Below are 26,324 nucleotides of genomic sequence, written 5' to 3'. Positions count from 1 at the left end.
TGGTTTCTTTTTTCCTGTGATTCATTTTATGAATTATACACTCACGCAAACATTTTTTGGCAAGGTGCTACTGTTTGGATATCTTTTGCATATACCCCCCAGAGTTTTATGAATGAGAAGCTTAATTTCTTCTGTGGAAATGATGGAGGTGTTAGAACCTCTAAGGGGCGGGACCAAGTAGAAAACAGCTATTTCATGGGGGTGACTCCTTCAGCGGGTATTACTATAGTTCTCACAGTACTATAAACTTTTAAGACAAAAGGAAGAAAACTATGATTTGGATGCAGTTTGAGGTTTATGTGCTGAAAGCTTGATTCCCACTGTGGTGGTGGTAGGGGATGGTGGAAACTCTAGAGGTAGAGCCTAATAGAAGATAGATCATTGAAGATGCCACCACCAGAAGGGATTAATGTAGTTCTTGTAAGATCCTGGTTAGCACCCTTTGAGAGCAGGTTGTTATAAATAGAACAAAGACGGTCTCTGAATCCCTCCAGCTTCACTGTGATCTCTCCCTCTTTTACATACTTCTACCATAATGCCATCTACCATGTTGTGGTACAACCAAAAGATACTCACCAGAGGCTAAATTGATGGTGCCACCTGGCCTTAGTCTTTGAACCAAAACTATGAGCTAGCTATATCTTTTTTTCTTTACAAAGTACCACACTCTTCTATGTTGGTATAGCTACATAAAACAGAGCAAAGCAGGAATTATAATCAAATTTAGACTTAATTGCTTCTCACTAAGCTATTCAAGGATACAAAATTTACACTAAAGTCTATTACCTCTTGACCTCTGCTCCCTGCCACAATGTGGTAATATTATTAGTTCCTTTATTTGTTTAATTTATAACTAAAAAATCTGTGTATAGTTTTATTACTTATTTAAAAAAATATAATCACAATTATGTGAGACTATCTTACCCTTTCTTATTGTCTAGCTTCTAATTTGGGTCATTTCTACTTTTTACATTTCTGTATTGGTAATATTTACAGTTAGTTCTATAATTAGGACCAAATTTCCATTGTACTTAAGGATTGATTCTAAATTTTAAAAATCAGTAAAGACTATATAATGTTGGAGATTTTATTTATCCTCCAACCACATACTGGGCTAGGAGTAGGACTTTTTTTTTGTAGAGATTATTATGATTCTATTTTTTCCTACAATTACTAATTTGCTTAATATATGCATATTTATTAATTACCTATATCACTTCTATAAATTATTCTAAATTTCTGAGAAAAGTATTAAATTCCTAGAGTCCCACTTGTTTCAACATAAGACTATCACTTCAATTAATATTCAAAGAAAAAGCAAAAAAGAATTTTTTAAATGCTTGAATGAGCAAAATAAAATGTTTGCTGATACAGAATTCTAGGTTGAGGACTGGGATAGTAGCTAAGAGGCAGAGCGCTTGCCTCACACATGGAGGTACTGGGTTCGATCCTCAGCACCACATAAAAATAAATAAATAAATGAATAAAGACATCATGTCCATCTACAACTAAAGAAATATTTTTAAAAAAAAAGAATTCTAGGTTGAAAGCCATTTTTCTTTAGATCTTTTAAGCATTTCCTGTTGCCAGTCTCATTTATTTTTCATCTCTTTTGTCTTTACCCACAAGCTTTCATGATCATCTAGTGTTCTAAAATATGACAGCGTCTTCTAGTTCATTTTACTCATCCAGCAGGACAGTTAGTGGAACTTTTTTGTTCCTGGCCCATCTCTGGTTTGTTTGCATAGCATCATATTCTTGTTTTATAGGCTGCAATATATTCTCAGATATATTTAATTAGAGAATTTTAACATTTCTGTTTTATTCATCATGTTATCTTTATATCCTCTGATTTCATTTCTTTTTAAAAATATTTATACCATTTCTTTTCTTGAATGTCTGGAGATTGTTGGGTATTCAGGAATCATTTTTTAAATTTTGTTTCATTTATCTATTTATTCAAAAAATTGTAAACTTATTCAACTCTAAAATATCTTATAGCATTAGCTATTATCTATATATGAATAACAATAATTTGTTTTAATCAGCTTTTTATCACTGTGATGAAAGAACAGTTTTAAAGAGGAAAACTTGACTTGGGTGCTCATGATTTCTGAAGTCTCAGTCCATAGACAGCTGGCTCCATTCCTCTGGGCTCCTGATGTCCAGAACATCAGGACAGAAGAGTGTGGCAGTGGCAAGCAATACAAGCTGTCACTCCAGGAAACAAAGAGACTCTACTTAACAGATACAAAATATATATCTGAAAAATATTCCCCCAATGCTCACCCCCTTCAGCCATACTCTACCTGCCTTCAATCACCACTCAGTTAATCCTCATTAGGCGATTAATTCACTGAATGACTTAAGGCTCTCATAATCCAATCATTTCACCTATGAACATTCTTGCATTGTATCACACATGAGTTTGGGGGAGATATCTAATATCTAAACCATAATAGTCTTAAATTTATATCTTCATTCCAAATCTCTTCTGTCATCTACAGAATCATCACAAAACATCTGAATCAAATTATTGTGAAGTCAAATAACAACAAGTGCTGGCAAGGATGCGGGAAAAAGGTACACTCATACATTGCTGGTGGGATTGCAAATTGGTGCAGCCAATTTGGAAAGCAATATGGAGATTCCTTGGAAAGCTGGGAATGGAACCACCATTTGACCCAACTGTTACTCTTCTCAGACTATACCCAAAAGACCTAAAAACAGCATACTACAGGGACACAGCCACACCATGTTTACAGCAGCACAATTCACAATAGCTAGACTGTGGAATTAACCTAGATGCCCTTCAATGGATGAATGGATAAAAAAAAAATGGCATTTATACACAATGGAATTTGACTCAGCACTAAAAAATAACAAGATCATGGCATTTGCAGGGAAATGGATGGCATTAGAGCAGATTATACTAAACAAAGTTAGCCAATTCCTAAAAAACAAATGCTGAATGTCTTCTCTGATATAAGGGAGGTGACTCAAAACAGAGTAGGGAGGAAGAGCATGAGAAGAAGATTACCACTAAATAGGGAAGAGAGGTGGGAGGGAAAGGGAGGGAGAAGGGGAACTGCTCGGAAGATGGAAGGAGACCCTCATCGTTACACAGAATACGTGTATGACGATGTGAGGAAGAAAAAAAAAAGAAGTGTGTCACATTAGATTGGGTAGAGAGAAGTGATGGGAGGGGAGGGGAGGGGAAGAGGGAAAGGAAGGACAGCAGAATAAAATAGACATTATTATTGCTGTGGGTATATACGTGACTGCATGACCAATGTGATTCTGCAACCTGTACACTCAGAAAAATGAGAAATTATACCCCATCTGATTCAAATGTATGATATGTCAAGGTCATTGTACTGTCATGTGTAACTAAGTAAAACAAATAAAAAATTGAAATTAAAAAAAGGGGGGCTGAATGGGAGGATTAGGTGAATTCTAGATAGGGAAGAGGGGTGGGAGGAAAAAAGAGGGGGCAGGGGATTGGCAAGGATGGTGGAATATGATGAACATCATTATACAAAGTACATGTATGAAGAATTGGGTGTCAACATACAAACAGAGATATGAAAAATTGTGGTATATATGTGTATTAATAATTGTAATGCAAAAAGAAAAACCAAAGTACATGTATAAAGGCATGAATTGGTGTGAACATACTTTATATACAGAGATATGAAAAAATTGTCCTCTATATGTGTAATAAGAATTGTAATGCATTCCACTGCTGTCGAATATTTTGAAAAATAAAATCAATAAAATATAAAAAAATTAAAAATTTAAAAAATTATTATTAAATTTCTAATTAACATTTCACATTGAACTTGTCAAAAATATATTTCTGGTCCTATTCCCCACCCCACCAAATTTGTTCCTCCCACAAAGTTCTCAACCTCCAGGGCTCAGCCCCCAAACTCTTAGTGTTTAAGTGCCCTTGGGTTCAATCCCCGCCAAAAAAAAAAGAAAAAAGTGCCTGGAATATAATTGGAACATCCTTAACATCTGTTGAATAAATGAGTTGGTGAAAGGATAAGTGACTGGATAGATGAGATTATTATATATGGTCATAAATGATATCAACAAAGTACATAGTTAAAAGCTTGACATATTTTCCAGCAGTGCCACTTTGCTGAATAAAATATAGAACAAATGAGGGGCAAAAGCAGAAGAGAGATTATCAATAAGGTAACTGACTTAGTTTGGAAGAGGCATGAGTCTCTCTTGGACAAGAGTGATGGTGATTGGAGGTGGAGAGTAAAGAGAGATTTGGGATCTCTTCTGAAAGTAGAGAGAGTAGGGATATCCTATAATGTGCATGTGGCAAGCAAATGAGAAGGATTTAGGCTTGAATAATTACATATATAATATTAACTGATCACAGTGCCAATAACTAGATATTAAATTTTGTGGGCAGAAATTGAGCATTTGGTTTGGTTATAATAAGCATGAGATGACTTTAAGCCACCTAAGAATGATGAATTACAGAATCTCTCTCCTCAGGAGATCTTACTTCACTACTCTCCTTAATGAAAGTACCTATTGTTTCAGGTAGCTTTGTAGATAACAGATTCTTTGCCAAGCACCTCTCAAGAAATGAAGCACAAAAATTCCTGACTATTACAGGATACCTTTAGAGATTCTAGAATCCAGTATGACAAGAAGTCCATATAATTTTATGTAGCTTTTACAACTGAACTCAGATGTGAAGCAGTGCATGTAACTTAACCTCAATCCCTCCTTTGACATAAGATGATGCCTAGCAGGAAGTCCAGTTGAAATTTGTATTTAATTGTCCTCTCTCTCCATGTCAGATTACCCCCAAATGACCACCACAGAATTGCCTGTTCCTTCTAATATAGCAGGGAAATGATTAAATTACGTGTAACAGCCACAAATGGGCAGATAGAGATTTGTTGATTACTCACAAAATAAAAATTCTCAACCTCAAGTATTTTATCTCTAACTCTTGACTCATAAGTTATCAGCTTCAAATTGTTTAGGGTTCAAAAAAGTAGACTGGACCGAAGATATAAATTTGGCAACTATGAATGTAGACCATGGTAGTAAATGTGCTACCCGGTGTGATGTGTAGGAATAAAGACACCAGAGGAAAACCTGAGCTGTGTGCATATTGGGATTTGTGTAGAGAGGAATCCAATAAGGGAAGGGAACTCATCCCAAAGAGAAGTTGAAGAATAGTAATGAAAACCACAAAATTGTGATGAAAATTAAGAGAAGGTAGTGTTTTTTATAAAGAGGAAATAGTATATTATCTCAATTCTGCTAAAAAGCTGGATAAAAGGATAGATTTTGAGTACAAAAATATTGGTGATTACGACAAGCATAGACTTGGTGGCACAATGGAGGGAAGACACATTACAATGTCTTAAAAACTGGTTGGGCAATCAGGGAGTGAATACACCTCATATAGAAATGTCTTCCAAAAAATTGAATGTAAACAAAGCAGAGAAATGCAACAGTAGCTGGAGAAGTGTGAGAGTTAAGGAGGTAACTGTTAAGCCAACATACCAACAAGTTAGCCGAGAAGGTACTGTGGTGTCCTGTTAGCTGAACAGATCCTTTCTTGCAGAGTTGGCCAAACAAACACTGGGCAGACTAAGGAACAGTGGTCGGATGTGGCAGGAAGATAAATGGAGAGGCAGAGGGCAGCATTATAAGATACAGGGTTCTGAGCTTGGAAAAGGTCCTCTAATAACCTGACATAAATTTGAGTCATTTTCATTGGGGAAGTTAAGTATTTCATGAGACATTATGGGACATTGAGACTAGAGAACTATGTATAAAATCTTTAATTACTCCAATATTTCTGCTTATGATAATTGCTGATTTTGTTATTAACTAAATCTCTTTATTTGATATTTTTATTTAGGTATTCCCGCCATATAACTGGCATTGTCCTGAATGAATATTTGCTCATTTAATTCTCATTAAAACACAGTAAGATGGATACTTTTATTAACTTATTTTATAACTGGCTCAGAAAATACTGACAGTATAGTAGCCTGTTTTCTGACACATGACTTCAAGTTCACCATTCAGTTGCTCCTTTTATATAAAGGTCTGTGTTTGCAAATGAGGGCTTTTGCATTTCGAAGTAGAAGGCATTTCACCCAACTTCTGGATGGATGGTTCAAACCATCTGTTAATTTGGGCCCTCTGTATTTTAGTATTGCTGACATAATCTTTAAGCAAGCATACTAGCAGTGTGTGCCTTTCATTATGAGTTTTCTTTAAACCTTCATGAGGTGTAGCCACCTATAGAGGCTCCTCAATTCACAATGCAGTTATATCCTGAGAAACCCATGGTAAATTAAAAATATTGTAAATCAAAATGCCATTAAATACACTATCCTCCTGAACCTCATAACTTACCAACATGGCACACTAGAGGATTGGTCATTATGGGTCTAATTATGGGTCTGGCTAGGAGCTGCGGCTCACTGACACTATTCAGCATGGCCACAGAGTATTGTGCCACTTATCACTAGACCAGGAAATGATTAAAATTCAAGTATGGTTTCTGTTGCATGTGTTATCACTTTCACACCACAGTAAGGTTGAAAAATGGTAATTGACCAAGTGTAATTTAAAAGCTTCAGTTCATTATTCATAGATAGAATTAATGAAGAACTTACTCTTTTTGTTCTATTTCACATCAGAGAACAAGATTACTATCTGAAACCCTATATTTTTGCTCACCTCTTACGAAAGGCAACTGTGTCTAAATGCTGTGAGGGTTATTGATTTGACACCTGACATTGAATATGAAGGAACTGCTTCAGAGTGAGGGGGCACTCAGAGAAGGAAGGGGCTTTCTAGGAGAAAAGGCAGATGCCTTGATCTGTCAATGCTTCTTTTTAAATGGCATAAACTCAAAAGATTCATACAAAATATAGTATAATTTCTCAGTAGGACTGAGCATGAATTTTCTGTTAGGTTTTGTGTTCCAATTTGTATTTTCAAAGGCACTCACAAATAGCAGGTATTCATATGTGGAAGAACTTAAATTATTTTACAATATTAAATAACTCATATTTCTCTTAAATTTCCACTTGCCTAGGTTTTTCTTCTTTGCCCAGTTATTCTTTAAGGACTCTAAAGGGAACATCTGGGTGAATTACTACAGTGACGTGCCTGGAGCTACCACCTCTAAAACCATAAACTCAACATCCCTAGTCCAACAGATTGATTTTTTTTTTCTCTCACTCCTACTACACATGTTCTTTGACCTCACTATATCTTGAGTCCCTTGACTGACATTTTCTAATTCTATCCAACATTTCATTTCCAACCTTATGTCCTTACCTCTCCATTCTGAATTGATTGGAATTAATTTAATGAACCTCTTGCTAGTGATTTCAACTTCTCTTCCTTTATACCTATGTAGTTCAACATCCTGAAATGTGAACACTTAAATAAATCTGAGCACATGAATTATTTCCTCTTCCCACCAGACTTCTAAAGATCCATCCATATAAAATATGACAATTACATGAATTGATGTTGCTACAAGCTTTGAACATCACACATCAATCTGTTTAGATAGCTCAATCATGTTCCCTCTTTCTTCATCTCCTCTGATTAATATATGAGCTAGACTCTGCCTCCATTTAAGCCTCATGCCATAGAGATGAGTAAATGCATCTGCCTCCTCACCACCATATCACCTTCCTCCCTGTATCAAAGAAAGGAACATGATTTTCTTTCCACAACATTTCTTTCACATGTGTTTTACATCTCATCTTTCCCTGGTTCCTCCAGGCTATTGCTATGACCAATATCCAATCCTGATGTATTTCCCATTCCATGAGCTCCTTCTTATACAGATAGAAAAAATATAGCCAAAATGGAGACATAAACACAAATAAATAGACACCTTCTGTATATCCCTGTTTCCTCTCATCTGGTAACTTTAACTCTACACAGCATGTTTACTCCACCCAAAATAGTAATACTTGCTACAGTTTTTGAATAATCTTTGTGATTTAGGCACTAAGAAGTAACTTTACATATATCAACTCAATCCTTAAGATAAACCTAATGAGATAAGCATTTTTATTATTCATATTGTACATGCAAAAAAAACCTATAAATTATTCAGGGTCATTCAGGGGACATTTCTTCAGAAACTTTTGTTTCTTTGACCTTTTCATAAATTTTATAGGAATCATCAGGGACAGTCATCTTTTTGTTTTATTTCTTCCAGGATTTAAAAATGTAAGCAAACTAAGTATTAGATGATTTTTTTTTTAATTTCTAATTTTTAAATCTTTCTGAGCTCTATTTTTGTATTTTCTATTTCTATCAGAATCTCAGTTGTAACTCATTCTCAGTGATTTCAATGATTAAAAATAAACTGAAATGGAAACTGAAGTACACAGAATCAGAATATTTTGATCTATAGTATATTGAAATGTAGAAAATAATTATTTCTCTTGTTATTTTAAATTTTCTAAATCTTCAAAATTAATAATTACAAGTAAGGAATATCAGTTCTCAACAAAAATACTTAATATTCTTGAAAAGTTAAGTAAATATTATTAAATATGTTTTTATATAAAATTCACCACTATTTTGCATTTAATGTCCATCCAGTCACCAAAGCAAAATATGTCAGGAAAATTATATCTAAACCTAGGCAAGTGGAAATCTAAGAGAAATATGAGTTATTTAATATTGTAAAACAGTTTAAGTTCTACCACATATGAACACCTGCTATTTTTGAGTGCCTTTAAATATACAAATTGAACACAAAAACCAACAGAAAATCCATGCTCAGTCCTACTGAAAAAATTATACTATATTTTATAGGAATCTTTTGTGTTTATTCCATTTAAAAAGAGCATTGACAGATCAAAGCATCTTCTTTTTCTCCTAGAAAGGCCTTTCCTTCTCTGAGCTCCCCCTCCCTCTGAAGCAGTTTCTTTATGTCCAGTGTCAGGTGTCAAACCAATAACCCTCACAGCATTTGGACACAGTTGCCTTTCTTAGAGATGTAGTAAAATATCACCCTGGTGGAGGTGTGATATTAGTCAGGAGAAAAGATGTTTAGAATTACAGAGGTATAAGCATTGAGTGCTAAATTCTATGTGATAGAGAAATCCTACATGTTCTTCAAAACTGGTGCATACATGTATTTAAGATATTCAAGGCCATCTGAAATATAGGGTTCTGGGCAAAGATCACTCTTATCTGGGTCCAAGGAGTATTGTTCAAGGTAGAAATTAAATTTAGTTTTAGAATCATGAAGAAAGAGACATTTCTCGCATATCAAAAATGTATCCATACACACTAGTTTAAATTATACATATTTTACATACCTTTATTGATAAGATTTCTTTAACAGATTAAAAGTTTACTTGAAATTGGAATTAGGTCTCCAGTGAAGAGACTATCTTCTGGTACATACCAGGAAATGTTGCTCTAAACTGCCTATTTAGGGTTAAACAGGGATCCAGCACATGAATGAGATAAACATGCATAGGGCAAAAATACCTCCAAGTGATTTAATGAGAGAACTGCAAAAGATGATTAATATAAATAGTGAATCCAGGAATTATTATTAATGTAATATGTAATTAATCTTCCTCCTTCTTTTCTTAAATAAACAATTCCCAGTAGTTAATAAAGAAAACCAAGAGCTCTTTAACCACTAGATCTTCTGGTAACTATTACTTGTATACAGTTGATATACAAGGAAAAATGTTGCTATTAAACTAAACTTTAAGTAAAAGCACATTATAGTAGAAATAAGACCCTCCAGAGAATAATTTTATGAGACCATTATTGCACGGTAGCTTGGGCAGTTGAACTCGCATGAAACAAATGACTCTATAAAACAAGTCCCAAAGTGGCCTATTGCTTAATTAAATTCATATACAAAATGTCCCTCTGCCTTGACATGTGTACATACATATTTTAAATATATTTTAAAATTCAGCCTGAAAAATATGACCTCATAAAGATGCAAAGGTTTAGACACCACTTCAAAGCCAAGGAACTTCTTGAAGCAATATTTTACATGGTATTGTGACTTTTAAATAATTGCTTTTTCCCTTTAACCTAGTGAGAATAGTCAGTTTGATGCATATCATATGTTTAGGCTTTCTTTCTGCCTATAAGAATCTGCCACAATCTATCTGAATGAATGCGAGTACTGCTAATTCTTTCTTTTCCTATTTCATCAAAATGGAAGCATTTCTGTAGGAACCTGGGTATTCATTGGCAGAAACACATTTGCAAGATCTATAGTCCAACTGTTCAATTGAAATGTGTCTACATAGAAGAATGTTAACTTAATGAATGCAAATAAATTAAGACATGTTTTTTGCCTTGAATATAAAATTGTTTTACCACAATGCATTACTCCATTCTTCTGTTTCATGAACCACCTCCATGTGGGTAACACCCTCCAAGAACAGAATGTGGTCCAGTCTGTTCAATAGCCTAAAAACATCCTAAAGCCATCTGGTATTAAATGTGCTCAAGGAAGATGGAAACAGGGAGTAAAATAAAGAAACGTTATTCAAAACCTTACTAACTGATTGAGATTTTATATCTACAAATGTTCTATCAGTTTCTAAATCACACTGAGGAGTTTAAAATTAATAATTTTAGACTCTCTGTTTTACATATTTGACAAATTCTTTAATAATGACTATTCAAATAATACCCCAAATGGAAACATGAAACAGAATGTAAAATGTAGAGAAATGCAAGTGATTCTTAAATACAGAAGATAAAGGATGGTAGTTTCAAATGTGTAGGCAAACGTTCTAAATTGGGGTGCAATTATTAGGGCTTACAAATGGAAAAATTGAAAAGGGTTGAATGGTGTTTTGAATAATTTTTGGAACCAGATATCAAAAATGCCCTACATAAGAATGTAGGGGAGCAAAGGTAATAGTCTTTCCTCAGGCATTGCAAGGGTCTTGGCAATCACTTCTATAACAAAAGACGGATTAACACGAGGAAAGCAATAACAATTTCAATGAAAGTTCCCCACAGTAGTCTTCAGAAATAAAGACACAAAGATGCAGGAAATACTATATATATTTTAGCATAGGTTTGATGAAGAGCGGACAGTGGTATAGAAGTATTTCTAGACAAAAAAGTGGGTCTAATCTAGTGGTAATAACCTGGGGGGAAATTAGCAAAGTCTGTGCTTCCAATTCTTCTTGGTCTCTGGGTATAGGGCGATGAGGAATGACTCTTACAATCTATTTCTAGCCAGTTTCTTTATGATTATTCCTCAGGGGAAAAGGCAAGAGGTCAGACTGACCTTGCTTCTGTTATTTTCTCCATTGTCAAGGCTCCATATTTTGTGGTTGCATGTTCTTAGGTCCTAAAAGAACAACAGCAATCACCATAATAACTACTGTTTATTAAACACTTACTGGATACCAGGGACTATGTTGAACATTTGACACTGATTCTTTCCTATAATGCTCATGACATTCCTATAGATACGTTCCTAGTCGAAAGGTTTAAAAAAATAAAAACTGAGTGAAACATTAAGCACTTCCTTCAAATCACACAATTAGTCAGTGGCAGAATTGAAATCCAGCCTCTTTTTCACTGACATAAAAGCCCTTAGGCCCTACATGCTAATTGCCAACTTTGACAGCAAGTCTCACATCTTGATCTGGCAATGGGGATCTTGATAGTACAAGTCATAGAACCTCACAAAGACCTCAATTCTCAAGTTAGGCCGTTGACAGGAAGACCATCTAGAAAGTTCACCTCCCCAAAAGCAGAGGGTACAATGTGACCTATGTCCAAAGCTGCATTTATAAAGAAATATTCATATAGCATAAGAGGTTTAAGTTTGATAACAGTAGGTGTCTGCCTGAGCCATTTAACATTTTCTCTAAAGGTGTTGTGACAACTAACAAGAAACCACAAAACATGAACTTTTGTAGATAAGCCTGAGTAGAGGGTGTGAGACTCCCAAAGCAGAAAGGCAAGAAGAGACCCCTGTCTGAATGAAAAGTGTATATTATATGAGCTGTCAGGGCTCTCACTGTCACCCCTGCTTCACTCATTCTCTTTATTGGTGCCATAGCTGAAGAGCAAGAGGCAGAGTCTGTGCAAGAGCAGATATTACCATCTCCCTGCAAAAGAAATGCAGCCATAGTAAAAGAATAGCACAGGAAGTACTGAGTAATGCTTACCAAACATGCACAGGACTTTATAAGCACTTTGCAAGGGAATTTAATGTTTACTTTGTCTGCATAAATAACCATAATGAGGCCAGAGAGTCTTTCATTGTGCCCAACACTAAAGGTCACACTCTAGCAATTACAGAGATATAACCTGGTTGTCATGAGAAGCCCTGATAAGATAGAAAGATTTTAATGCACATTTCTCAAAAGCAAAGTCCAGCAGCAGTCTTCCTAATTATGAATTTCATGGAGGAGTTGAGATATGTGGAGGCAGAGATATCTCTCTCTCTCTCTCTCTCTCTCTCTCTCTCTCTCTCTCTCTCTTTCTCTTTGTCTGACTCTCTCATTGAATCTGAAAAATGTTATTCAAATAATTATAACAAGAGTCCCTAAGAGAAAGTAATCTAAGAGATGCTTCACTATGTCACCATTGTTACGACTTGGGTATTATGTTGTCACTTTTGGCAGGAAAAGGAACCATATGACATAGTAAGATAATTTATGCATTGTAGAAATTTAAAATTAATCTTCCCATGAAGTTCAAATTGTTTAAAACCTCAGTTGAAGCAATGTGGCATTGATACCTTAAAGCACTTTTTTTCTGCCACTGTTCAGTAATATTGAGATTTTGAGGATATTTTAAATATTTTTAAATGAAAGTCTTATCTGTTGTGTAGCCATTTTGAATTTTACCTCTTGATTTTTTTCAAAAGAATTCATTTTATGATCCACACATATTCAACAAATATTTATCAAACTTCTGCAAAATATAAGTCATTTTTCTGCAAAGCCTCCATATAGATATATCTAAGTCACAGATGTTCTTGAACTCAAAGAGAACTTACTGTTGAGTATCAAATGTAAAACAAATCACTAAAGCAATAATGCTAAACAGTTCAAGGGAAGTGCTATTTGAATGATAGAAACTAAATACCTGAGAGAATTTCAGAGTTTCAATTTGGCTTCAGAATTTGTAAGTGACCTTATAAACCCTTGAGTGTAGCCAAGTTCAAGGCACTTGAGGAAGGTTCTTTGTTTTAAAGGTCTTAGAATGGAAATTTCTTGGTCTTTAAGGGCTACCAAGAGCATCCCTGGCTGAATCCACATGAAAGGATAATGAAAGGAACCAGTCGTCAGTTAGCTGTTTACTATTAAATAACTTTGATCCAATCATACTTGATTTACCACTGTCCTTTACCAGAATTCCAAACATCACTCAGTAAAGAGAACCTCTAGTCTCTTTTTACAGGCTGGAGTGTTTTGTGAGTTGAGTGACCATGAAGAAATTTTTAAATGCAAGAGAATTTATAAAGCAAAAAAATTACTTTACAGTTGATATGCTGAAACCCAGAGAAATGAACTAGATCACAGCAGAGAGAACATTAGAAGCTTATTCCCTAATTTTTTAATTCAATGGTAGTTTCACCACAGTATATTGATTAATCATTAACCTAATTCATTTCATTCAGCCTTTGAAAATGCTATTTATAGCACTTTTGTATTTTTATGTTTTTACTCTGATCCCTTTAGATTTTTTTAATTAACATTGTTTTACAAGTTATGTGTCTATTTCTGGGATAGAAACACTAAAATATCAAATAATGAAAATAAGCAATGAGATTAAAAAAAGCTTGGCAAGAAAAATGTTTTTCACTCACATTTTATGAAGAATACCAATCTATCTTTAATATAAGAATCAGTGTCTTATCATTTTAATGTTTTGAGTGATGAACCTCATAGAATTATAAGGACTGAATCTAAGTTTATCTTGATACTAATTTATAGATCCCCTTTTCATTCATGCTACTTATCTTAATCTGTGTGGCAATGTCATGATTTGATGTTTTATTGTGCATTCATTAGTTTAATCTTTCAAGTTTTGTTGTTTATTCATTAGTTTAGTATCTTTCAAATTTTATGATTCAAATTAATTTAGAATCTTTCATTTGATACACTGTAGGCTTAGTGGAAAAAAAGAATTACTCAACTTTACAACAATCTCATTTTCATCTGGCAGCTCATGATTATTCAGTAAATATGTTTGAGATGAAAAATTATTCATAAATAAGTACTCCTTTGAATTTGAAAGTTGTGGTTATTCTTAGGTTTTGTCTAGGTACAATTAATAGAGGATGGAGTAACAGTGAATTGCTTGTTAAAAATCTTTCAGTCTATTAAACCTGAATTAGGCAGAGTTGTTTTAGGTCCAAGAAATAAAGCCCAACCCAAACTTATTTGAAAAAAGCTGAAAATTTTTCAATGAAATTTGGAAAGCCTATGAGTGTAGTTGACTAGAGGTAAGATTTAATCTTGTCTTGAACACATAGCACAAAAATAAGTGTTTGATAAAATTGGCTATTAGTTCAGTAATGTTCAATGATTCATCCCAAATTCCTTTACTAGTGCTTGTCAAATAGTAGTTGCTCAATAAATACTTGTTGAATAAATGAATAAGTAATCTTTGTCTCTCAAATAAACTTTCCTATCTGATAGTAAGGTAGGCAGTATAATCATCCCTAGAAATATCCAAGTCCTAATCTTCAGGACCTATTAATGTATTATCTTAAACTTGCAGATATGTTTGAAATCAGGACTTCTCTTTCATGGAACTATAAGATTTTTTTAAAAATCTCTTTTCCATTGCTTTTCTGCTACATCTGTGATAACAGTTATAGAGGTAACAGCAAGTGAATACAGTTGTGTTCATTCTCAGAGTGGTTCCCATCTACTTGACAACTAAGTTGTTCCCAACAGTTAGATACTTGAATGGTACTTAATATGGTGATCTACAAAAGAGGTCCTTTCTTTTCCAGCTTTCATTATTCTCTAACCATAAAAGCATTTGACCTTGCTAGGGGGAGGACAGAAGGAACCATGTGATTAAAAGACCAACAAATGGAGGAGGATCAGTTTGCAAAGGAAGCAATAGACCATGTTACCAGAAAAAAAAAAGAAAAAAGGAAGAGGCATCTTCAAGGTCATTGACATCTAAGAGAAAAGACAAAATTTACACAAGAAATAGAATCAATTAAATGCCAAACACTTGTTATACCTAAAATCTATATCATCTCAAGAGGGGAAGAAATTGTTGGCATAGGTAGTTAGCTAGAGAGAAACAGGAATTCAAGAAGTGGGGTGGCTGTAAAAGGGCCCATGACCATCAAAATCTATCATGCAACACCATAAGGATGTAACCCTATCTTTTGTATGAGCAGAGCTACCCCAAAAGTCCATCTTGGGGAAGTCGAAAGACTGCTCAGAGCCATTAGGTAGCACCACGAGTCTTGTGTATGTGTGTGTGCGTGCACACACACACACACACAATACTCCACCAAAGAGGCCCAATACACTCCTATGTAGAATTACCAAACATCATATTCCCACAGTCACACATGCACCTACACGCTGCTTCAAGGGTCAGTTAACTATTCCTGCTGGTGGTGCTGACTTTCTGCTGGTGGTGCTAAGACAGAAAGAGCAACATGATCCAAGTACATAGGCTCATGTCCTTGATTTTCACACAGTACAGCTGTATGATTTCCCCCAAACAAACAGCACCTCTACAATTGCTGGGCATGAAGAGGTATAGCTACCTGCCAATCTAAAGATTCATACCACTGCAGATTCTCATCCCCGATCCTAACAAAAGTTCAAAGACTAATCATCTTGGCACATTTTGGTCCCTGATGGATCAGCCCACAAATATTTTAGGGTATCTCACTTTCTCTTGCCTTTCCCTCACTTTGCAATAAACCTGCACTAATTCCCATTCCTGTCTTGCAGTACTTCTGTTTCTGCATCAGGGTAATTGCCCTCTATTAAGCATTAACCCTAAGGATCAAGGATCATTCCACAGCTGAAGTTTAACCTTTTGGTAACAAAATAATATTGACCCAAAGTATTAATGAACCATTGTAAAGTAAGAAAAGTTAAATTGAAATTTGAAGATTATATGGAAAGAGCATGGAATAAAAATGTGGATAGGGCATTCTGATTAAATCATAAGAGCATGGGGTTGTCATGGAAAACACAAAATGATGAAACTACTTTAAATAATAGAATGGAGACTTTATTATAGCAAAAAGCTTGAGATCAAGAGACGAAGAATAGAAGGTGCCAAGACACTAACATTCCAAACCATTGTCCACAAGCATATAAGAAATTACTTTTTATGGGACTATATTAGAAAACAAAACCATACTGCACTCCCCGACTTTACTTCATATTAAATTTAGAAAATATTTATGGCTTCTGATTTTGTTCATCTTTTAAAATTTTTATCAAAATGCTGGTTTCCAAAAAAATGTGAATTTTAATATACACACTGAGTTGAAACATTGCGTCCTGTTTCTGTGTGGCTCTAATAAGATGATCACAGAAATTTGAAGCAGCAACCTTAGCCTATTAAGGCAGAATTAGAAAAATCACTGTAGAAAGTTCTGAATGACTTAAGGGAATCCATGTAATTAAAGAGAAAAGTTGATGTTAAGCCTACGAAACATATGAATCATCCTTTGGCCTTCTAGAGTGACACTTCAAGTCATCTGGTACTTCGTTTTCTATTTTATTTTCTTCTTTAGGGAGAAAAAAATATAGCTGCTGCTTGAGATTCCTACTATCACCAACAAAATTAACATTTTCCATCAACCATACCCCATGAATCCCTCCTTCTCTTCTAGACGTTTCCCCCAAGTGTTTTAAGGTATCCAGCTCTCTAATGTTATTTATAAAACAAAACAAACTTAGATCTTCTCTAAGACTCCCTCTGTCCACTGTGTGCTCCCTCTCCTTCTTCCCTAGGCCAGCATCTCTAACAAGCCATCCTTACTTCCTACCTAGTCCTCAGCTGAGCTGCCCTCTGACTTTGCTTCCAGCCTTTCAAAGAAACTGTTCTTGACAAAAGTCCTATGATCTCAGCATCTCCTGTGAGTCCTACTATCCCTTTTATTCAATTAGAGACCATAATGACAGGTTCAGGCTGCTATTCCTAACCTCTTCAGAGAGGCCTTTAATGTGTCACCCTCTGCTCCTTTACCTGCTTTGCTGTTCTCAAAGTACCCATTTTTCCCTAAAACTATATAATTTCGTCATTTTATTGAGTCTGGTTCCTCACCAGAATGATACATCTTTGGGACCAGGAACTTTGCCTTGCTCCTTTGTGCACCCCAGGGTGCAGAGTCATACCCAAACCCTGCAGATATTTAATAGATATTTGTTGACTTACTTTTAGTAAGCCCAATTAAAACCTTTCTATTTTTTTTTACTTACTTTGCTACAAATTAATAAACCCCTTCTTTTAAAACATGCTTCTCCCACAATTTGGGTGACCTTATTCTTAAATGCCTTTCTCCCTTCGTCTTTGGTCTGTCCTTCTCATCCTAATGCAGATGCTTCTTCCTTGGCTGCCCTCAGTATGGTTTGGTCCTCAGTCATCTTCATTTTTCACTCTCTCCTATCTCTTCCACGGAGTCTTCTTTGGTTCCATGATTTCAATTTCTACAGAGTCCACAGCAACTTTAAAAATTGTTGCCACTCTAACCCTAACTCCCAGAGTTCAAAAGAATATTTCAGATAGAAACATCTGAAACTAAATGACGCATCTCCCCTTCCTCCTGTGCCTTTATCTTCTAATCCATGTCATCCCCTACTCCTTTGCTTGACCCTCAGACTCTGCAGGTTTTCCATTCCATCTCCTCAGTAGTCCCACCCACAGTCATGTTTCTCTACCCCTGCTGAAATGGCTATGCCTCAGGCCCTCTTTATTTCTCACCTAGATTCATGCCACAGGCTTCTAACTGGACTTCTTTGCCTCTAGTCATGCCCAAACGCCTTATCAACTTGATGTTTTGGCTTAAAGTGACTTTTAAAAATTCAAGATAGCACAATCTAAATGGTCTATTATGGTGTCTTCCTCAGCTTCACCCAGGTTGCTGCTGTGCCAGTGCCCCATGCTTTCTCCAATCTCTGTGCAGCTTCCACTTTCTGGAGAGTTCTCTCACCCTTACCTCTTGTCTTGCTTCTTATCACTCACACTCTGTTTGCAATGTTTCTTCCTCCATGTTTCCTCTTATGGCTGCTACCCTCATAACCACACCTGTATTAGGGGACACTCCAATGCATTATCACATGTTCCTACTTATCTTATCATAGATATCTTTCCAGTCAAATCAACACTGTATTAAAATCATGATTCATTTTCCCGTCATCCTTCATCAATTAGGTACTGCTAGTTGCAAAGACAAACCAGCCCAAAATGTCATTTTAACACAATGAAGTTTTATTTCTCACTCATACAACAGTCCTATCAAAGACGGAACTAAGTCTGAGACAAAATTAACAAAGCCTATTTATTCATAAACTTAGGCAAGAGAACCCATTTGCCATCACTTTCATTTCAGCTAGGACTCAAAAGTGTCAGAAAGGAAACTTTATAAAGAGGCAACACTGAAAAAATTTCTGATTGGCAAATATTCTACTAAAGTTGTATCTTGAAAGTGGAGGAGAGTCTATAATCAGTCTCCAGATACATTCTGTAGCCTTTGATTGGCTACAGGGGTAAAGCAAGATGTTTGTAGATGTTTCAAAAGAAAAAAAAAAGTTGTACAGTGTTAGTCCTAGAGGATTTTCTGTTGCTAGCCATTTCTCATAACAAATGGGAGGTTTGGAGGTACATTTTTGTATTCAAACTGTCATCATGGTTCCTGGGGGGGGGGGGGTATGAATGCCATGACAGGGAATTTCTCAGTCCAAGAACAGTTTTCCTAGTGGTGGAGTGGCTTTCTTCCCTGGGATGACCCAGGGACCTAAGCTCTTTCCTTGTATGATCCTAGCTCAGGAAGCAGATAAGGAAAGAAATGACACTGTAATTCTTACAAACCCAAAGCAGGAACTAATAATATCACTGTTTTTTGAAAGTCTATAGGCAAGGTGAGTCCTATAGACATAGTAGTTGAAAAGGACGCCAAGTACCTATAGCTGGACAGCAGCCTCCCGTGACTCTTCTCTAAGGCAAGGGACATCAATTTTGGGTGAGCTACCATCTCTGCTCCACATCCCTACTAGATTCTGAGTTTTATAAGAGGAGACAGTATACATTTCCATTGCCTAACAAAGAGATAATGCCACACATTACAGTGGCTTAAGACATGGTTGAATGATTAAGTCAATAAATGGCTCTATCATTAGAATACTCAAAATTACTGAATTTGCTTTTATTTCTGAAGATTTACTCAAAGTATGGTTAATAACAAATGAAAATGATACGTAGATAAAGGGTATCATTCTGAAAGCTAATATTGAATATCCCTTGAACTGCTAAAAAATTATAATAATAATGACTCTAAGAAGAAGCACTACCTGGTGGTAAATATCAAATGAACTAAAAAACACAGTCTGAACACTAAAATTGACATTATGAAATAAATTAGAAGAAAAGTTCCCAATACTCTTGGCAAAAGTAGCTAATATTTCAAGAAAGGAATTCATAAGGGTCACAGATTTGATCTTAATAACCAACTAGAAGTAGGTTTTTATTTTGAATTTTGAGCTAATTTTTGAGGCAGTAAGATCATTCTTAATCATTTCTATTTGTCACTTGAAGGTACAGTATTTCTACAATAAAATTGTCAAAAATAAAGCATGAAATAAATACCAGCACATCATTCAGTAAAAAAATATAATAAACAACATTCCAATTAGTTTTAGAGGTATTCAGAATGAATTATCCTCTGCTTTCAGATTTTCATGAATAATTCAAATTTCTCTGTCAGTCGACCTAATTAGTAATTATCCAAACTATTTCTAAATTATCTGGTTCGACACTACCTGTGTTGCAACTAGATTCATTTCTGATATAATTATTAACCCCATCTACGTTGATCTTGTCTCTTTTTCTATTTCTAGTAATAGAACAGGTATCTCCAGAGTGCAGAAAAACCTACAGGTTTGGTTTGTAAATGTGCCGTTACCAATTAGCCCCTCAAGAGCTAAGGACTGACAGCATATGGCATATAGGAGATATTTTTATGCTCATACAAATACCTGCCCTATATTCTACTGGTTTAACTATGTAACCACTGAAGAAGGAGACTGACCATAAAGGGAAAGCATAAACAGCCAAACATTTGATAGCAGGGTACTGAGGCTAAAGGACCTATTCAAGGATGGGTTAAAAAACATTCAAGAAAGCATGAAACCCCCACATGCTGGACACATGTGGATGGTGAAAGTAACAGAACACATTCTGAAACAGCCTGGTTAAAAAAAAAAGAAAATACATTAGGTACAAATTTAATGCTGGATTATAATGTCTGTGATCATTTGTCATATATTTTAAACTGTAGTACATCTCACATTGAATATTCCTTAAAAACACCATTTGAATTTATGAATAACATCCCCTACACTATTCCCCAAAACTTAAGAAAATAGATTGTGACATTCCTACCCCCAACTTAAACCTAAAATCTAAAAATCCCTAAGAAGTCTTTGGATGAAAACAAAACATAAAAGAAAATTATAATTGTGATACAAAACATACTTCATGGATGGTTCCCAGTGCATCATAAATTCTGGGATGGAAACTCAAATTAACCATGCACACAGTCTCTGACTTCATTCTACTTATTTCCAGAAAGGGAATTCAGCTGAAAATGTATTACTTTTTTCTTCTTAAATATTATTTTTTCTACTGGAGGCTTTTAGGAATTATAACACTCTAAGCTATTCTTTCAAAACTGTCAGAAGCATTTAGTTTTAACCTGCAGGAGTACATCATAAAATTTCATTTCACAGCTGCTATTTTCCCATAACAATAACTTTGTCTATTATTGTCATTAATAGCTTCTTCCATTTCCATATGCATTCAAAAATATATAAAAACTCTGTTTCCTTTCTTATTCTTTCTTTTTCCAGATTTTACTGACAACTGAGAAGAATAAAAGATGTGATAGGCTTGTGGTCATTTCTTGAGCCTGCCCGCTCAACATTTTGACTTTGTAGTGTTTTTCTCCCTGTTTTGTTCTTTCTCTTGGATGTATTTATAGAAACTTTTCTTATTTCCTTTGAGTCCCCTAGCTACATTATTTCATTTTGCTTTCTTGCCTCTCTTATTGTGCACTGGCATTCCTTGATGGCTAGCTTATATCTATTTCTTTCAATCTCTCCTCTTTTCCATTTCCCATAAAATTCTATTTTGTATTTCAGTGCTTAGAGAAACCCACCCTCACCCACAGATATTTTTTAATCTTCTCTGTATTTTTAACCTGTATTGGAATAGCTGTTGAGCTTCCCAGGCTGAGCTCATCTTAAAACTCATTTCTTCCCCTTTTCACCTGCCCCTAGCAGTTTGCTACTGACTTTATTTCAAGTGATTATTTTGCTCAATGTCATAATAAATCTTCAAGTTCATCCACTATGTATTGCATCAAGGGTGTTAAACAGGTATTTAACGATCATAAAGGACTTACAATTCTAAAAACCAAAGGGGACATTTTCCACACATCCCTATTGGTGTCCAACAAATAAGTGATGGGTGATATAGGATCATTGATACTGACCTTCTCAGTCATTGAGTTAGGCCCCACCCTCCTAGACTAGGAAAAGAGACAAGATGACCTCTTATAGACAATTATTGGTGCCAGCAGATGGATCTAATAGACATAATTGGGAAAGAAACCATAGTTTGCTTAACCTGAAAGTACTCTGAATCCAATTCATATGGATATTTAAAAGTACAACAAAAAATTTCTTGAAGTAAGTTTGGAAACAAAATATTGCCCTGGAGCCCTCACACTGCATATAATATGGGTAAATATAGTCATGGATTCCTGTAAGATGATGTCATAAGAATAGCTTGGCCTAAAAAAAAAAATCAAAGGTCCAAGTAAACACACACATTTTCAGACTAAATTCTATACCAAATATCTGGGACTAGTTTTGAAACTCTAAGGAAATGACCTGGAAGCTTGGGGAGTTCTGATAACCAAAATTTTACCTTAGGCCTTCAAACACTGTTCCATCTCAAATATTTAATGACATTCTCCCAGTAAGCCACCAAGTGTTCTTAAGTCAAAGAGCTAAAAACAAGCAAATTAAACTAAAGGTGTTCCTCGACTTAAACCAAAAGATATATAATACATATATAAAAAAACATTTCTAGCTGTCAACTTCCTATGAGCCAATGAGCATCACCCATATAAGTAAAGGCAAACATGCATTTCATTTGACTGGCACCAGTTAAAAAAGAAACAAATTAAACATTAGTTTCAGGTTTTCTGTTTAGATCCCTTCCATCCATTAGAATCACCTAGCATTTTAGTATCTTCCAGTTAAAAACTGAGCACCTCTACCTCTGTTCAGTTTATAAACAGTTGAAGAGTCATTAGTAACTGATTGGTTGCTAATTATTCTGAATGGTTGTTTTCAACAATTGAAAGTCATTACACTCTAGACATAGAACATACAATATAAAGATTAAAATGATCCCGGGTCATTCCCTCAAAATACTTTCAAATTAACCACAATCTGGATTAAAATACCTGTTTTTCCCCAAGCCTTCACACACCCTTTTAAATTCTTAGTAAACCCTTTACACATACACTTTCTTTATATTCTTCTACACAGATTGCCAGAGGCCTCTGGATAGCTAAAAACCAAATGATCAACCATAAAATCAAGCAGACTCTCATAGAAAGTAGAGAAAGAAAAATGAACTTTCAGAACCAGGAAATGAGAATAACTGTTAAAGGAACAACCAACTCCACCCCACTAAAAAGCAAAGCTGTCTTCATACACGTCTGTAAATAAATGACATATAAATTTGGTCATGAATAAAAGAAAAAGGACAACTTTTTTGTACCATGAAGAAAGGGTGAGAGTAAAATACCACCAGCATTAAATGGATTTTTTTTCTTTATGGATTTTACATTTTAAACACATATGTCATGACATTTTAATGTAGCAGTTCTGAAATGGAGAAAAAACACATTGATTTTGTGCCCCAGAGAAAAATAAACAATAGCACTTTCAAAAAAGGCTTTGGCCTAAGATTCCCTTAAACCACATAAAGGACATTTATCCCCAAACTGAATGATGTTGGTAATGTTTGCACTGGCTTGACCACTCTTTCCACCTAAATATTCTGGCTTGATCCTTTCAGTGAGGTCACCATGATTCTCAGGCTGAAATCTAATGTGCTGATGAAAAATTACTATGAATTTAGATTAACATAAAAAAATACCCAAACCAGAATAAACTGCATCAACATAGAATCAAATAAGGAAAGATTATCTGATATCCTATAGGTACTCAGATATAAAATTAGCACTTTTCAGAGAACATTTTAGTAGGGTTCAAAAAAATCTTTAAGTATATCCAAGTAGCATATGCATTAAAAATTTTTCCTACCTGAAATTCTTTTCCCTTCTTTCTTTGATTTTGTTTAGAGAGAGATGCCGCATGATTTTTAGTACTCCTAAAATTAAATGAAAAACAAATTTTTGTTAGGATCAAACTAAATGCTAAAGTGCTTTTTAAAAAATACATATTCTATTGTGATGATGATATGAGTTTTATTATGCCATAGAGGAACTATTTAATTTCTCCAAGTTTAAAATATTATCTGAAGATTCTTATTGTTGACATACATGTTATCTGAAGTCTAATGTACATAAAGTAAAATAATATTTGTATTCTTTTTTGGTATAAAAACACTTTAACTCCACTAAAATACATAACTGAATTCTCTCTATTATACAATAATTAGGGTTTATGACAAAATCGAGTGCTCAGACAATATGATATTTTATTAATATCCTTTCTATAATTCATATTGTAAATCTACCTTCATCTAGCATCTATTATAGGTGAACAGATTTATAGAATGAAATGGAATATAGGTTTACAGCATTTACATAAACAAATTAGTTTACTTAGGAAGTAAACTCATCCACTCAACTGTCACTTTGACAATAGAAAATTCCCATGAACCACTGAAAAACAATTATAATCCAATGAAGTCTTCTTTACTCATTTCCATGTTGTTCTCTCTGATCATATTGGAAACTGCATGTGTGGAGAGCTTTAAAAAGAATCCCAAGACAACATAGCCTCTTTCGTTTTTAGAAAACACTGAGAATTATATATGCCAGTTCCCATCTAAAATAGGAAGAAAAAAGCCAAATAAAGGGAAGAGAATCCCTTTCAAAATGTGGAAGATTTGCATTCGTTCATATCTACTTTTTTGAAGCATTTTTCAACTTACAAGCCCAATAGTACTTGTATGCAGAGATTGAAAAGATGGAAGCAAGTTTGCTTTGCCTGCCTATGTCGCTGACGCCCTTATTTGCTTTGGACTCCACCCAGTTTTACTGAGTGTGTACTCTAAATGAACAGTCACTTCCCAGCGAATACTATGTCATAATCTGGTGCCATAGAGGCCTCCAAAAACAGTGTTTTCCTTTCCATCTTTAATAATAGTACTTGGGGAAACTCAAGTCATGCTTTGGAATTTCTTATTATAGATTCTTCATAATTTAGGATCCAAGACAATGACAACTTAATTCAGCTGGCATTATAACTATCCAAAATTATTTTAACTCATAGTCTTTTTACAAACAAACTAGTTGGCTCAGATTTGTTAGTCTCACACCCCTACTGAGACTCATTTATAGAATCTGAACATCTCAGAAATGTTGGTACAAATCTTGGATTCAGCCTAGTCAAATTCATTTTCAGCACAGGCAAGCCTTCTCCAAAAGATTAAGTAATTTAACATAAATATTCTGCCTTTCAAATTAGAGACAAACTAAACTTTGGCATTTTTCAGTAAAATATTTATTTACATTAATAAAATGAATTAATGTTTTTTCTTCCGTGATTCTGAAAGTCATAAAAGTAAGAACAAGTCCAAATTAATTATATTTGTCAACACTTTGTCATCAGCACAACATGTTCTCTTGGAACTAAAGTTGTGAAGTTTTACACATAAAAAAACCTGAATAAAAATGTGTAGTAAATATTGTATATTAAGTATGTGCACCATTCTGCTGCTTATATAACCATACTGAAGTGTTAGTTTAAAAAACAAAAGAAGAAAAACGTAAGGAAGAGGGGGAGAAACAGAGGTAGTAAAAGAAAGTACTCCAGGAGGACAAAGGAGCAGAAGTAAATATACAATAGTTAAAAGATGTGAAGGAGTTTTTGGAAGATGAGAACCAAGCAGATAAGATGTTACTAATTATTAAAACAAAGAAACCTGAAAAAGGAAAAACTGAAACCCTTATAGGAGATCACAGAAACAAGAAGCAGCCAATTTATACAGAAATATCTGAGATGGATATAGGAATTGGAAGCACCAGATATTTTTAGAATGTGGAGACCACATTAAGACTAAAATTAGAAGTATATGAATGGTAAGTTTAAAGGAGTAATTAGACCTTCCAATTTTCTTTCCAATCCTAATCATCCATAAAACTCAACTTATGTATATTTGGAGGAATTGAAAAAGTTGAACTCTGGACACAAGGACAGAGACATCACCAACAGCTGAGAATAGGATCACAATTCAGTATTGAAATACAGAACTTTTCATACATAAAAAATTGTGATTTCTATACAATCCAGATCGCTGACAACCAGATTATATTGACCAGGCCTATAAAAGGAGAATGCTCATTGGAGACAGTATCTGACCAAAAAGAATATATACAAACTCATACATTGCTGGTGGGATTGCAAATTGGTGCAGCCAAGATGGAAAGCAGTACAGAGATTCCCTTGAAAACTTGGAATGGAACCACCATTTGACCCAGCTATCCCACTCCTCGGTTTATACCCAAAGGACTTAAAATCAGCATACTACAACAGTAATGCAGCCAAATCAATGTTTATAGCAGCTCAATTCACAATAGCTAAACTATGGAACCAACCTAGGTGTCCTTCAATAGATGAATGGACAAAGGAAATGTGATTATATATATATATATATATATATATATATATATATATATATACACATACATACTCAATGGAATATTATTCAGCTTTAAAGAAGAGTGAAATTATGGCATTTGCCAGTAAATGGATGGAGTTGGAGAACATCATGCTAAGTGAAATAAGCCA

Source organism: Urocitellus parryii, chromosome 10, assembly GCF_045843805.1.
Source record: "Urocitellus parryii isolate mUroPar1 chromosome 10, mUroPar1.hap1, whole genome shotgun sequence".
NCBI classification, from domain to species: Eukaryota; Metazoa; Chordata; class Mammalia; order Rodentia; family Sciuridae; genus Urocitellus; species Urocitellus parryii.
This window is presented reverse-complemented; position numbering follows the sequence as displayed.